This window comes from Tripterygium wilfordii, chromosome 23 (assembly GCF_013401445.1).
Source record: "Tripterygium wilfordii isolate XIE 37 chromosome 23, ASM1340144v1, whole genome shotgun sequence".
NCBI classification, from domain to species: domain Eukaryota; kingdom Viridiplantae; phylum Streptophyta; class Magnoliopsida; order Celastrales; family Celastraceae; genus Tripterygium; species Tripterygium wilfordii.
In genome coordinates, this window is record NC_052254.1 from 5,278,934 (window position 1) to 5,293,753 (window position 14,820).

The following is a 14,820-nucleotide window of genomic DNA, read 5'->3' on the forward strand; positions in this document are numbered from 1 at the left end:
GTTAGGCACCCCACAACTCCCTAAAAGGTTACCTAGATTGATCTATGTGCTTTTTCTTGAAAATTTATTTGTCTAATATAAATGATATTTTGATTTGAAAAGATAACGTAATTAAAACATAGGCAGGAGCTGAATGTCATCAAGTCCTCCTCCTAATTAACTTCCATTTAGTTACCATTATTTTTTTGAGTACAAATGATATCTTAATTTGAAGAGATAACATAATTAAAGCCTAGGCAGGAGCTGAATGTCATCAAGTCCTCCTCCTAATGAACTTTAATTTAGGTATCTAGTAAATTAATTTATCATTGTGTTTAGAAATTCAAATGACACTTTAATTTGAAAAGATAACATAATTAAAGCCTAGGCAGGAGCTGAATGTCATCAAGTCCTCCTCCTAATTGACTTTAATGTAGTATCATTAATTTGTTTTTGTGAAAAGTTGGTAAAGACATGATTGTTGAATTGATAGATTGGCAAAACTAAACCTCTAAACATGCATACTAATCATGTTAAGAACATGCATAAATATAAATTACACTACTCTACACTACGTTTCCATTATTTTCACTACCCTATTACATATTTGCCTTTACAAAGATATATAAAAATAAGATAAAAATATATACAAGTAACAAATATTAAAAATACAAAATGTGGCCCACGGAGCCCGTGTGTGGCTCAAACCCAGTCCAATCTTCAAATGAACTCTCCGGTCCCAAACGAAAGTCCAGCGCGGTCCTCCTTCCTCTCTTCTCAACTTCGTCTCTCCTCCCTTCTGATTTTTTGTGTAACGACTGAGTTCGTCCGTCTCTCTATGCGGCTTTGCTATCTGTCTTCGACTGAGTTCAATCCGTGAGCCATCTTCTCTCTGATTCTGTGCTTAGTGAAGTCTTTCTCTCCCGATCTCCCTGTCGATTTCACCTCCCCTCTATCTCTTGGTTCCTCTCTGGTTTTTTCCTTCTTTATCTCTCACGGTTTCCTTCTCTGTTTGCTCTCTTCTCCTTCTTTTTCTTTCTCCCTTTCTCCCTTTTTTTCTCAAAAAAATCCTGCACGATTTTTTCTTTTTTTTTTTCCCTCTCACACGATTTTCTCCCTAAAGAAACCAAATCCCCTCCTTTCTCCTTTGTGCGGCTGCCCCTCTCTTTTTAACATATCTTCTATTTCATAAAAATCCCAAAATGCCCCCTAAAACCCTATTTTTCTCTCCTTCTCTAAAACCCTCAAGACTTACATTTTTGTCTTTTCCTTATTTTTGTGAAACCCTAATAAAGGAACCACCTTTCTCTCTTAAGGATTTTCTTTTGTTTATTATTTATTTAATTGTCCTATTTTTTAGATATTTTATAGGGTTTAGATCTTTTGGGTTTAGGTTTGAATTTTTATGGGCTTACGGTCCAAGAGGTGGGCCTTAGGACTTTTGTATGCTTATGGGTCCAAGAAACAAGTTTTGAATTTTTTGTAAGCATGTGGGCCTATGAAACGGGCTCTTGAATTTTGAATTTCTGCATTATTATTCTTCTCTTTTCTTCTTTTTTTTTTTTTTTGTTTTGTTTGGCCGGACGAAAATCGGGTACTACAGCTGCCCCCCTTTGTATGTCTTTTATGAAATAAAAGACAAACAAAGGTGTAGTCAACCGAGTTTCGTACGGGAACTGAAATGCGCGGGATCACTGTGGCCATTCCCGGCTTGGCGAACTGTTTGTGTAAGAAAATAAAGGGCACGGGATCACAAGGCCATTCCCGGCTTGGCCAAATGTTGGTGCAGAAAAATAAAGGGCACGGGATCACAAGGCCATTCCCGGCTTGGCCAAATGTTGGTGCAGAAAAATAAAGGGCACGGGATCACAAGGCCATTCCCGGCTTGGCCAAATGTTGGTGCAGAAAAATAAAGGGCACGGGATCACAAGGCCATTCCCGGCTTGGCCAAATGTTGGTGCAGAAAAATAAAGGGCACAGGATCACAAGGCCATTCCCGGCTTGGCCAGAAATGTTTGTTTGAATTTATGCAAGAAAATATCCTTGAATGTATGAATGCATGAAGAAAATTGTATTTTCTTTTATTCTTATCATTTTGAAAATTTGATTTTGGTTAATTATCGTAAGCACCATCACCCCTATCATCCTACAATCATCCATTATGAGAAGACTGCATCTTTTGATTCCACCCTATCTTCAATCTGCCATGTTACGCTTATGCTTGTATCTTTCATCCTCTTTTTGTCTGGTCTTTCCATCGATTTGCTGCTTCCATCTTATTTCCATCAAATCCGACATACTTTTAATGCCAAATCAAAGCTTTCCGGCTCCAGAATCTCTTGGGCCCCACTATGTCTTTTAACGTCATTTAATTTCTTTTAACTCTCTTAAAATTAAGAACACCACAATCTCTCAGGCTCCACCATGCCTTTTAGCACCATTTAATTTCTTTTAGCTCCTTTTCATTCAAGAACACCAAAATCTCTTCGGCTCCACCATGCCTTTTAGCGTCATTTAATTTCTTTTAGCTCCTTTACAGTCAAGAACACCAAATCTCTCAAGTTCTTGCTAAGAACAATGTCCTAATACACTTGTCATGATTCTTTTATTACTTCACTTAACTTCCAAATAAATTCAATAGTATGGCAATGCTTGTACTACACGAGATTTCTGAAGGCAAGATATATAAGCGATAAAATCGTGAAGAACACGAGCAATGAATAAGGAATTTGGAAATGAACTGAATAATCTCAGAGAGTTTTATTTAGAATAAATAGATAACAGGAGAGACTGATCGAGTATATATATGATTCAAGAGAGTTAGAAATAAAGGAAATAGCAGAAATTTTTACAGGATATAAAATGAGATAACTTTAATACCGCACAAAACTGCCCCAGTTTTGTGTGCCCCCATTTTGCAATTATTGAATCTGACTACTTCCATATGAAGCTTCTCCTTCATAGACTCATCATGCATAACCAATTCACCTTTGTACAGCCTCGCTATCTGTCATTCATTGTATTTCCTTATATTCATCTCAAATCCTCGAAAGGCCTCTGCCTCCTTCCCCTTAGTTGTTTTCACCACACCTTTCTGATCTCAATATTATTTGAAGCTCCCAGGAAGGGTTTTCACTTTAGTAGAGATTTTCCTATTTTCCCTAATCTTTGCCTGAAGCGCCCACGAGGGGTTTTCACTTCAGCAGGATTTTTATTGCTCTAATTTTTGCCTAGACCGCCCTTTCGGGTTTTCAATCTAGCGAGCTTTTAACTCTAATTTTTGCCTAGATCGCCCTTTCGGGTTTTCAATCTAGTGAGTTTTTTTTTTTTTTTTTTTTTTTTTTTTTTTTTGAACTCTAATTTTTGCCTAGACTGCCCTTTCGGGTTTTCAATCTAGCGAGTTTTTAACTCTAATTTTTGCCTAGATCGCCCTTTCGGGTTTTCAATCGAGCGAGTTTTTTTTTTTTTTTTTTTAACTCTAATTTTTGCCTAGACTGCCCTTTCGGGTTTTCAATCTAGCGAGTTTTTTTTTTTTTTTTTTTTTTTTTTTTTTTTTTGCTATGGGTAATACTTTTTGATAGTGTCTGCATTCACCGGATTAGGCAATTCTTCTCCATCCATTCTTGTCAAAATTAATGCCCCTCCTTCAAAGGCTTTCTTCACCACATATGGTCCCTCATAATTCGGTGTCCACTTCCCTCGGTGATCCTTTTGAGGCGGCAAGATCATCTTCAACACTAAATCTCCTTCCCTAAAACTGCGGGCTCGAACTTTCTTATTATGTGCTTTCATCAATCTTCTTTGATACAATTGCCCTTTACCAATTGCTCGTAATCTTCGTTCCTCAATCAAATTCAACTGTTCATATCGCATTCGAGTCCATTCTGATTCTTCCAATCCTGCCTCCAGAACTACTCGAAGGGATGGAATCTCCACTTCGATAGGCAAAACCGCTTCCATGCCATACACCAAAGAGAAAGGAGTTTCCCCGGTAGATGTGCGTATTGATGTCCGATAACCATATAGAGCAAAAGGGAGCTTTTCATGCCAATCTTTGTAATTCTCTGTCATCTTCCCAATGATCTTCTTGATATTCTTATTCGCCGCTTCGACAGCCCCATTCATCTTCGGACGGTAAGGAGTCGAATTATGGTGATAAATTTTGAATTGGTCACAAAAATCCTTCACCATTTTACTGTTGAAATTCGTGCCATTATCAGTGATAATTCTTTCTGGGACTCCATATCGACAAACAATCTCTTTCCTCAAAAACCGAACAACCACGCTACTTGTCACATTAGAATACGAAGCAGCCTCCACCCATTTGGTAAAATAATCGATAGCAACCAGAATAAACCGATGCCCATTAGAAGCCTTCGGCTCAATTGGACCGATGACATCTAATCCCCACATCGAGAAAGGCCATGGTGACGTCAACACATGTAATGGATTGACAGAAACATGTGTCCTGTCTGCATAAATCTGGCACTTATGGCATCGGTTTGCATAACTTATGCAATCCCTCTCCATGGTTAACCAATAATACCCTGCACGTATAATCTTCCGTGCCATTGCATATCCGCTGGAATGAGTCCCACATATTCCTTCATGAATTTCCTCCATAATTAGTTTAGCCTCCGCCATATCGACACAACGCAAGAAAACTACCCCATCATTCCTTTTATAAAGCACATTTCCATTCAAGAAGAAAGATCCCGCCAATCTCCGGATGGTGCGCTTATCATTCTCTGATGCCCCTGATGGATATTCTTTCTTTTCAATGTACTGTTGGATATCATGATACCACGGTTTACCATCAGGCTCTCCCTCTAAATTTGAACAGTAACCTCGAACTTCTCGTTTCTCAATTTTAATTAGCTGCACTTCCCCTTTTGGGTCTACATCAAACATTGCCGCCAAAGTTGCCAAAGCATCTGCTATTTGATTTTCTTCCCTGGGGATATGATCAAACTCAATCCAATCAAAAAACTTGACTAACTTTTTGATATGTTGATAATATGGAATGAGCTTGTCATCTTTAGTTTCCCACTCATCATTCAATTGCCTAATCACCAACTGTGAATCACCATAAACTTGTAGCCTCTTAATCCCCATATCAATAGCAGCTTGAATTCCCATCGTACATGCTTCATACTCAGCCACATTGTTAGTACATTCGAAATACAACTTAGCTGTAAACGGGATAATATTCTCATCAGGTGATATTAACACTGCACCAATTCCACATCCCATGATATTAGAAGCCCCATCGAACAACATAGTCCATTTTGCCAAATCCCTCTGATTCCCCTCTTCTATCGACACAGTCATGACATCAATATCTGGAAACTTCAAATCCATAGACTGAGTATCATCAATTGCTCCATCTGCCAAATAATCTGCTATTGCACTCCCTTTGATCGCCTTCTGTGTAACATACAAAATATCATATTCTGATAACAACATCTGCCATTTTGCTATCCTCCCTGAAAGAGAAGGTTTCTCAAAAATGTATTTGATAGGATCCATCCTAGAAATCAACCATGTAGTATGATAAAGCATATATTGTCTAAGCCGATGTGCGGCCCAAACCAAAGAACAACAAGTTTTCTCCAACATCGAATAATTTGCTTCACAACTAGTGAACTTCTTGCTTAAGTAATAAATGGCATGCTCTATCCTTCCCGATGAATCATGCTGTCAAAGCACGCATCCCATCGAACTATCCGAGACAGTCAAATAGAGAATAAGCGGCCTGCCAGCTACAGGAGGCATCAACACTGGAGGACTTTTCAAGTATTGCTTGATCTTTTCGAATGCAATCTGACAATCTTCGTTCCACTCAGTAGAATTACTCTTACGCAACAATTTAAAGATAGGTTCACAAGTAGCTATCAATTGTGAAATGAATCTGGCAATGTAATTTAACCTTCCCAAGAAACCCCTAACTTCCTTTTCTGTCCGAGGGGGTGGCATCTCCAAGATCGCCTTCACTTTATCAGGATCTACCTCAATTCCTTTCCTGCTTACAATAAAACCTAACAACTTCCCCGAGGTCGCCCCAAATGTGCACTTAGCTGGATTCAACTTCAATTGATGCTTCCTTAATCGATCAAACAACTTCTGGAGATTCACAATATGATCTTCATCTTCTTTGGATTTTGCTATCATATCATTGACATATACTTCAACTTCTCTATGCATCATGTCATGAAACAAAGTGACCATGGCTCGTTGATAAGTAGCACCGGCATTCTTCAAACCAAACGGCATGACTTTATAGCAAAAGGTTCCCCATAGGGTAATAAAAGTCGTTTTCTCACGATCCTCTGGTGCCATCTTGATCTGATTGTAACCCGAAAATCCATCCATGAAAGAGAAAGTTGAATGTCTAGCTGTATTATCCACTAAAACATCGATATGGGGAAGTGGAAAATTATCCTTCGGGCTTGCACGATTGAGATCTCTATAATCGACACACATCCGCACTTTTCCATCCTTCTTGGGAACAGGTACAATATTTGCCACCCATTCAGGGTATCTAGCCACTGCTAAAAAACCAGCATCGAACTGCTTCTTCACTTCATCTCTTATCTTCAAAAGCATATCTGCTTTCAATCTCCTTAACTTTTGTTTTACTGGAGCACATTCTGGAATCAATGGTAACTTGTGAACCACAATACCTGTATCAAGACCGGGCATGTCCTGATAAGACCATGCAAAGACATCCTGGTAACTATGCAACAAATCTATCAATTTCTTCTTATTCTCTCCTTCGAAGGCAGCTCCTACCTTAACCTCCTTTTTCTCCGTCTCAGTTCCCAAATTAACAACTTCAGTTATCTCTTGGTGCGGCTTTATTAGTTTCTCTTCCTGATTGACTTGTCTTAACATTTCCGGTAAAATCTCAATTTCTTCCTCTATTTCATAGTCAGATTCAACATTGCTAATGGGTGCATCAAAATCTGGTTCATTAAGTTCGTCATCTTCGTTATCATCATTTTCAATCCTGTGAAAGAAATGAATAAAAATGGATTTGAGAATGGAGAACAAAACTTAAATGGAAATGGAGAAACATGAATATGGATGACTGTCAAAAGACTTTCATTTCGTGGAAAAGGGAATATGTACAAAGATTGAACATGCAATCGCCATACTATAAGATTTATTGAAAGCAAAGTAAAGCATGCTCATTACAAAAGACCCAAACGAAGGCCGTGAGCTGGGCCCACGATGGTAGTGCACTCGGGTTTACTCTTGCAGGTTCTTGAGAGATACTGGGAGCTCCAGACTGGTCCAGTTGCCTAATTTGAAATTTGAAGGACGCGAGATGACAAAGCAAGGTCTAGCAGCCGAACTCTGTTCCTCTTCCACCACAGCAACTTGGAACTCCTCAAACTGATCACATATATTTGTCAAAATTGCCCCAGTTACATCAGTTGAGTTTTCAACTCCCAGTTTTCCAAAAACTACCCCAGTATCAGCCAAACTTATCTTGTTCTGCATCCCTCCATACACAAAACTGTCATAAAGCCAAGGAATCGATTTCTTTTCGACTTCCAGCTCCTTTCCTTCCAGACGAGCAAACCTCTTCGCCTGCTTTTCTGCTTGTGCACGGTTCTTGTCACCATTTCTACTGGCTTCTTAATTCCTTGTTGATTCTTACCAAGTCCTTCTCCCGGGCGAAACCCCTTTTTCAACATAAATTTTGCTACATTCTTCGTAACCTTGGATACTTGTGGCTTTAAAGGAGAAAGTCCTTCCTTCACATAGCTAGCACTAGCAATTTCAAAAGATTGGAATGAACTCTCAATCCCTTCTGTCGGCGCATCAATAGGAGAATTATTAGACAAACTAGCAACCATCCATTCTGACTGGCCTTTTACTATATAAACCCTTCCATCATGAATAAACTTGAGCATCTGATGCAATGATGAGGGAACGGCTCCTGTAGTGTGAATCCAAGGTCGTCCCAACAGGCAACTGTAGGTCGGTGAGATATCCATTACCACAAATGGTACATTGAAAGTTACGCTTGCAACCTGTAAAGATATTTCAATTTCTCCCATAATCTCTCTACGTGTTCCATCGAAGGCCCTTACTACCATCGGCACTGGTCTTAAATAAGATCTGTCAATCGGCAACTTTTCAAAAGTCTCCTTTAGTAAAATATTGAGCGATGACCCATTATCCACCAAAATACTTGCTAATTCCTTTCCACGACACATGGCTGAAATATGCAAAGCTTTGTTGTGCCCCATCCCTTCAGGCGGAATATCATCCTCAGTAAAGGACAACAAATGAGAGGCCAACACATTTCCCACAATGCCATTAAAAGAATCTGTAGGAATCTTGTCTGATACATATGCCTGATTTAACATTCTCATCAAGACTTGTCGATGCGGTTCAGAACTCATTATCAACTCCAAGATCGAAATCTTTGCAGGGGTTTTCTTCAATTGATCCACTATCATGTACTCACTCTGCCGAATAATTTTCAAGAACTCCTGGACTTCCACATCAGTTACAACTTCCTTTTTCTCCTCTGGGCGTACAAAAAGACCTTCTTCTGGAATAGAACCTGATCCTTCAACTTCAGGTATTGCTTTCCCTTTTCTTTTACGTTCAGCTTCAAGATCCACCACCGGATTCCCTTCTGGCTCATTTCTCGTGTAACATCTCCCACTTCGGGTAACTCCACTGACACCAGAAATATTATCTACCATTTCTCCTTGCTTTCCTCTAACTTCAGCCTCATAATTCCATGGCACAGCCTTGTCATTCTTGTACAAAGGATCTATCTTTGGTTTGAGTGGCCCAACTGGTGGCGCATCTTCCACATAATACTGCAAGACAAATTGCGGAGCACGGTTCGGCCTAGGCCCTTGATAATATCCTCCTATTACACTGACTTCATTTGATTGGCCTTTCACCTCAAACTTTATTATCTTCAAATCCATCAACTCTTGTACCTTCTCCTGAAAGCCACAACAATTCTCAATAGCATGTCCCCTTTGTCCTCTATGGAACTCACAAGTCTTCATGTCATCAAAAAGTCCACGTTGAATGGGCGTATCCATTGCCACTTCCTCAACCAATCCTTCTTTCCTCAACACCATAAACAACTGGCCCAACGGCATTGCAATCTCTGATACCCATCTTTTTGTAGCACAAAATTCTTCGATGGCATTCACCCCCTCTTTCTCATGATTAGGCAATGGATTGTTGTTGACATTTGGTTTATTGATTGCACTAAGATCCAACCATTTCGCTTCAATCATTCCCTGGACTATCCTTTTGAACTGTAAACATCCTTCAGTTGAGTGCCCGGGTGTACCTCCATGATATAAGCATGTAGCATTAGGATCATACCAATGGGGATATGGAGGTTGGTGGACCCGTCCCGGAACAGGAGCCACTGCTCCTTGCGCTTGAAGTTTCGTGAAGCATTCAGCATAGGTTATGGGCAAAGGATCGAAATGCTCAACGGGCCTTCTGGGTCTTTGGTTTTGGAAATTTGGACGAGGGTTTTGGTAAGTGTTTGGGTTTTGAAAATTTTGGTAAGTGTTTGGGCTTTGGAAGTTTTGGTAAGTGTTTGGGTTTTGCGAGTATTGATTGGGTGATGGTGTATTGAATCGGGGTGGATAAGGATTTTGGGTGTGGGTATGATTATAGTAGGCTCCTGGGCTTGACATTCTCGGGGCATTGCTTCTAGGGCGATAATCTGAAGTAGACACACCATAAACAGCTGGATTTGAATCAAAATTCACAGAATGCACTTCCGCCTTCTTGCCTTTACTTGCTTTAGCCGGGTCTGATTTATCAAGGGTGGGATAATACAGAGTACCTCTCTTCATGCACCGTTCAACTCGTTCGCCTGCTTGTATCATATCAGCCAAGTTATTATGGCCACCTCCCACCAAATTGGAAGTATAAGGCTCCTGAAGAGCATCAATGAAAGCATTCAACAAATCTTTTTCTGAAAGGGGCGGAATTATCTGGGCTGCCAAATCCCTCCATCGATGGGCAAATTCCCTAAAGCTTTCCCCACTTTTTATTGTTGTGTTCTGTAAATCGTAAATGGTAGGGATCTTTTCTTCGTTATGCTTATACTGCTTCATAAACATTTCAGCCAAATCCTCCCACGAAGCTACTGATGAAGGATTAAGGGTATTGAACCACCTTTGAGCTGCCCCAGTCAGACTATCTTGGAAATAATGCATCAACACTTTCTCATCGCTTGCATATGGCTGCATGCGCCGGCAATACATCGTTAAATGATCCAAAGGGACTCCAGTGCCATCAAACAAGCTGAATTTTGGTAGTACAAAGTCATGTGGAACATTCAAATTCTTCACCAAGCACAAATTGGCTGGGTTCAGCATCCCTACAGCATTGAAACCCTCCATGGCTCTTAATCTCTTCTCCAACTTCTTGATAGCATCCATTGAGCTACTTTCTTCATTCTGGACTCCCTCAGTTACTACCCCACCAATAAAAGTTCCCACGGTATCAGCACCAACTGGGAAAGGATTCTCATGCCCAGGAGGATCAACTTGAGGAATGTAAGCTGGGTTCTGAGTCGTTGCCTGTTGAGAAATATATTGATGCTGGTGTAAACCAGGCAAAGATTGGTTACGGACAGGAGTGAACCCGGGTGGGTAAACCGGTACTTCTTGGTGCAAATGATTCTCAGGAACCTCTGGTGTTTCAGAATTTTCAACTACTCCCTTTCCTTTCATCAGCAACGCCATATTCTTCATTAATAGGGCTATTTGCTCTTTCAGTTCAGCTATGTCCTGATTCTGACTATGCTCACCCATTTCCTGCTCCATATTCTGAATAATTCTTGATTGTAGGCGAGTCTGATAGGGGTGTCGATGGTGCTTCTTGGGCGCTATGATTATTTATGATTTTTCTGTGCATTATGAAAACAACAACATTAGTTCTCATTTATTTTAATTTAAAGATGCACATGCATGTGATTATTATTTATGCAAGTCCTAAGAAATCTTTGCAATCCAAAAAAAATAATATTGGCAAAATATCATTCCATTCAAAATATTGTAGCTCGAATTGTTTACATCTTTACTCATCATCAATCTCAATAACATCAGAATTAGCTGACTGCGTTTGAAATATCTTCTCCCTAAGTACATGCCCGATTTACTTTCAGATCTTGTACCCGTTTTTCGTAGCTGTGAGCCCATTCTGATAATTGCAATGCTCGACTCATAATTAACTTGATCTTGTCCTCTGTGCCTTGTTGCTTCTGTTGAAATTCATTCAATTCATCATGTAAGAAATCATTCTGTTGATTCAATTCTTCTACCTCCGCCTCTTTTTGCTGAATGAAATCTTCATCTGCCTCATACAACTTCTGGAATTTTTGACTTTCTGAAAAGGCATACTCCATTTGTTCTTTCTGAGAGTTGATCTCCACCTTATTCCTCTTTAACTTATCAACTTTGTCAACTATCTCCTTCTTAGCATTGTAGCTTAACTCCTCCAATGTCACAATTGTTCCCTTCATTTGAGTAATTTCCTTTCGCGCCTCTTGAAGTTCTCCTTTCATACTGCTCACTTGCTCCTTCATCTTGGTATACTCTTCCTGAAGATTGCCCTTTCTTTTTCCATTTGCAAATCTTCTTGCAGCTTCATTTTCTTGCTCTTGACAAACTCAGCTTTCATCCTTCTAAACTTTCCTTTATACTTTTTATATTTCTCAGTCATAGTTTGCAGCATTTTCCACATTATCTTCGCCTCTTTGTCAGGATATCCAGATGGTCCTCTAATCATTTCATCATCACTTGATGTGTCCTCCATCTGTAAATCTCCATCCATTTCCTGAATTTCTTCTTCCACCATTACTCCTGCACCTCTGTCTAGGACAAAATCTGGATAAGAAACCCTTCCATCTTCATCTTCTTCCTCAATGACCTCCTCGAGTATGGCTTCATTTTCCTGAGAATGCTTTTCTTCCCCATTATCTTTTCCACCTAACTTTCCTTTTCCTTTCCTTCTTCCCTCATCAGACATATCATAATCTGTATAAGATTTTCCTCTTTTTGCATGCCATGCCTTGTACTGAACAGTTCCATAAATATTTCGCGGACCTTTTCTTACTCCTTGAGGGGTACTCCAGGCCTCCACTATCTTTCGTACTAACGCCTTTGCTTTTTCCTCTTCAATGGAGAATTCAAACTCCTTCAACTGAAAAGTGACTGGTCTACATGGATTCCCACCTATTTGTTGGAGAAACATGGCCGGTGCCTGACTTGTAATTCCCCAAGGGCCTATAAGTGGAACCCAATCGAAATCACCGCACCTATAAATCAATCCGTCTGTTTTATGCCATGGGGCTCTCATATATACCTTATTTTCATCCAAACTAGACAAAAAACAACTCCACTTCTCCATTGAAGGCTTTAAAGGCTGCAATCTTGCCTTTTCGAAATCACTAATAGGATCCCTCAACTGACAATCATCTTTTTGGAACTGCACAAAAGGTGCCCCAACTGTCTTGTCATACTTTAGGTGACTAATAAGCCAGATCCCAAGCAACTGAGCACACCCAATAAACCTCCCTTCCGTAGAAACACGACAGTGATTAAGGGACCGGAAAGTCTCACATAATATGGCAGGCACTGGAGTCGCTTGATGCTTAACATGATTAACCATCTTAATCACACCTCTATCTATATTCCCACCAGCACATGGAAAAATCACGGTACCATATATGACAATTGCAAAAGCAAGTCGTCCTTCTTCCTTGTGGAAATTCTCTTTAGCAAAATTCATCAATATTTCTTCTGGAAAAGTCCACCTTGCACCCTTTGTACTTCCCATTTCTTTAATCTTCTTCACTGGTAAACCCAAAAGCTTAGAGATAACTGCTTCTGCAAAAGTTTTTTCTCTTGGGTTATAGATTTTATTAGCGTGCAAGGTGTACCCCAATAATTCGGCATACTCTTCCATCAATGGTGATAAATCTATTGACCCAAAAGTGAAGCAACGGTATGCTGGATCCCAATACTGCATAGCCGCCTTCAGGAGAGTTACTGGCGTCTGGATAGTCAACAGATGATCAATTCTCCCAAACATACTCCTAAACGCTTTCTTTGTATTCATATCCTGCTTCTGCCAAAACTCAAACAAAGGTTCCGGTGCTCGAGTCTGGAATGAAACCTTCTTCACTGGTCTCAACGACTGATCTTCTTTCAAACTATCTCCCAACTCTTCTTGTAGCTTTTCTAACTTGTCTCTGATTTCCACTGGATCACCCAACTCCACCGTGCTTGTTCCTATGGGCTTGATCATTCTGCCAATATTATCTAGTTAGATTGCAAAGATGTGCTCTAACGTGTATGCATGATCAATGATAAAGAAAGAAAAAGAAAAACAATCATGGATATTAACCTGCACAGGCTAGGTTAGGATACAAGCAAAACAATATACGAGAGGGAATAAGTTACACCAAAAATAATGAGCATGATTAAGGCATATAACAAGAAATACGGCATAGTATGGACATGTGAAATAAATAGTTAGGGATAGAGATGCCCCCTTTTGTTCCTAAAATGGGTAATACCGCCTAAAAATGTCTGGAGGTTTAGGACCATGGCTACGGTTTATCTATGGTGCATATGGGTGGTTTAGCTAACTAATCACGAGGTCTCTGGATCAGGTGGCTTTTGCTCCATTGGATCACAAAAACCCATCCCTTAATGTCATAAGAGGACGTCAATCCAGGAAGGTGTCTTCCCCCACCCATACAGGGAAGTGAATCCCATGAAAGTGGTAGGTCAACCTTCACTAATCACTAAGTAACCCGGGTATAGGGTTATGTGTGTGTAGTGATATGTGAATGTGTGTGTGGGGGCATACAAACCAATATCCCTAACATTTAAAAACCAATAAAAAGTAATGAGAAGTCTTACTCCAACCTATTACCCCTTTAAATAAAAAATTCTAAAAGCTCATAAGTTATATATACACATATATATTATATATTATATATATATGTATATATATACACACACATATATATATGTATATAAACTCTTGGGGTTTGGATCCAAATTGTTAAGACATTGTTTGGACACAGTGAGGCAATCCTAGTGTGATGAGTAATTCATTCCGGCCGATTGTGTGCAATCTCAAATCATGCCAAAGACAACTTCAGATATGGGTAGTGTGTTGCAATAAAAAAAGGTTTAGCCAAAGCCATTATTTGGAGCAATGTTTACAAAGAGAATTATACGTTGAATCATGGACGGAGCCACTAAGGGACCCTTAGATTTTGAAAAACAATTACTATATATATATATCTATTATTCTACATGCATTATAATGAATGCTTACTAGTCCAGTGGTTATGCATTTGTGGCTTCACCTTTACCCCCAGATTCAAATCTCGCTACAATAGCTCTTTTGTTTTTTAATTTTTTACTTAGGGTGTGCTTGGCAAGCAATTTCTAGTAGCATATACAGTACTTGGTAGCTTATATGCTACTGTCTTGCCAAACAACCATTTTACACCCACAATTTCAAGTACAATAAAGGTAGCATTTTGAGACAATTCTGAAATTGTTTCTTAGGGACCATTTTGAGAAAATATGAGTTTTCTTCCTGAAACTACCCTCCATTATTTATTGAACTACCTAAATTACCCATTCTTTTTCCTCTTCTCTTCACATCTCTTTTAATTATTCATTATTAAATTATTTACAGTGAATTTAATTATTCATTATAAAATTATTAGATAATAACTTAATTATTTAATGATTCTTTGAATATTTATTTTAATTATAATTTTTATATTTTTTATACTACCACAAT

The 14,820-nt window shown here is 39.3% G+C and overlaps 1 pseudogene; it reads right to left on the reverse strand.

Moving 5' to 3' along the window:
* Positions 1–3,549: 3,549 nt before the first annotated feature.
* LOC119992721 lies at positions 3,550–12,780 on the reverse strand (annotated as a pseudogene).
* Positions 12,781–14,820: the final 2,040 nt, after the last annotated feature.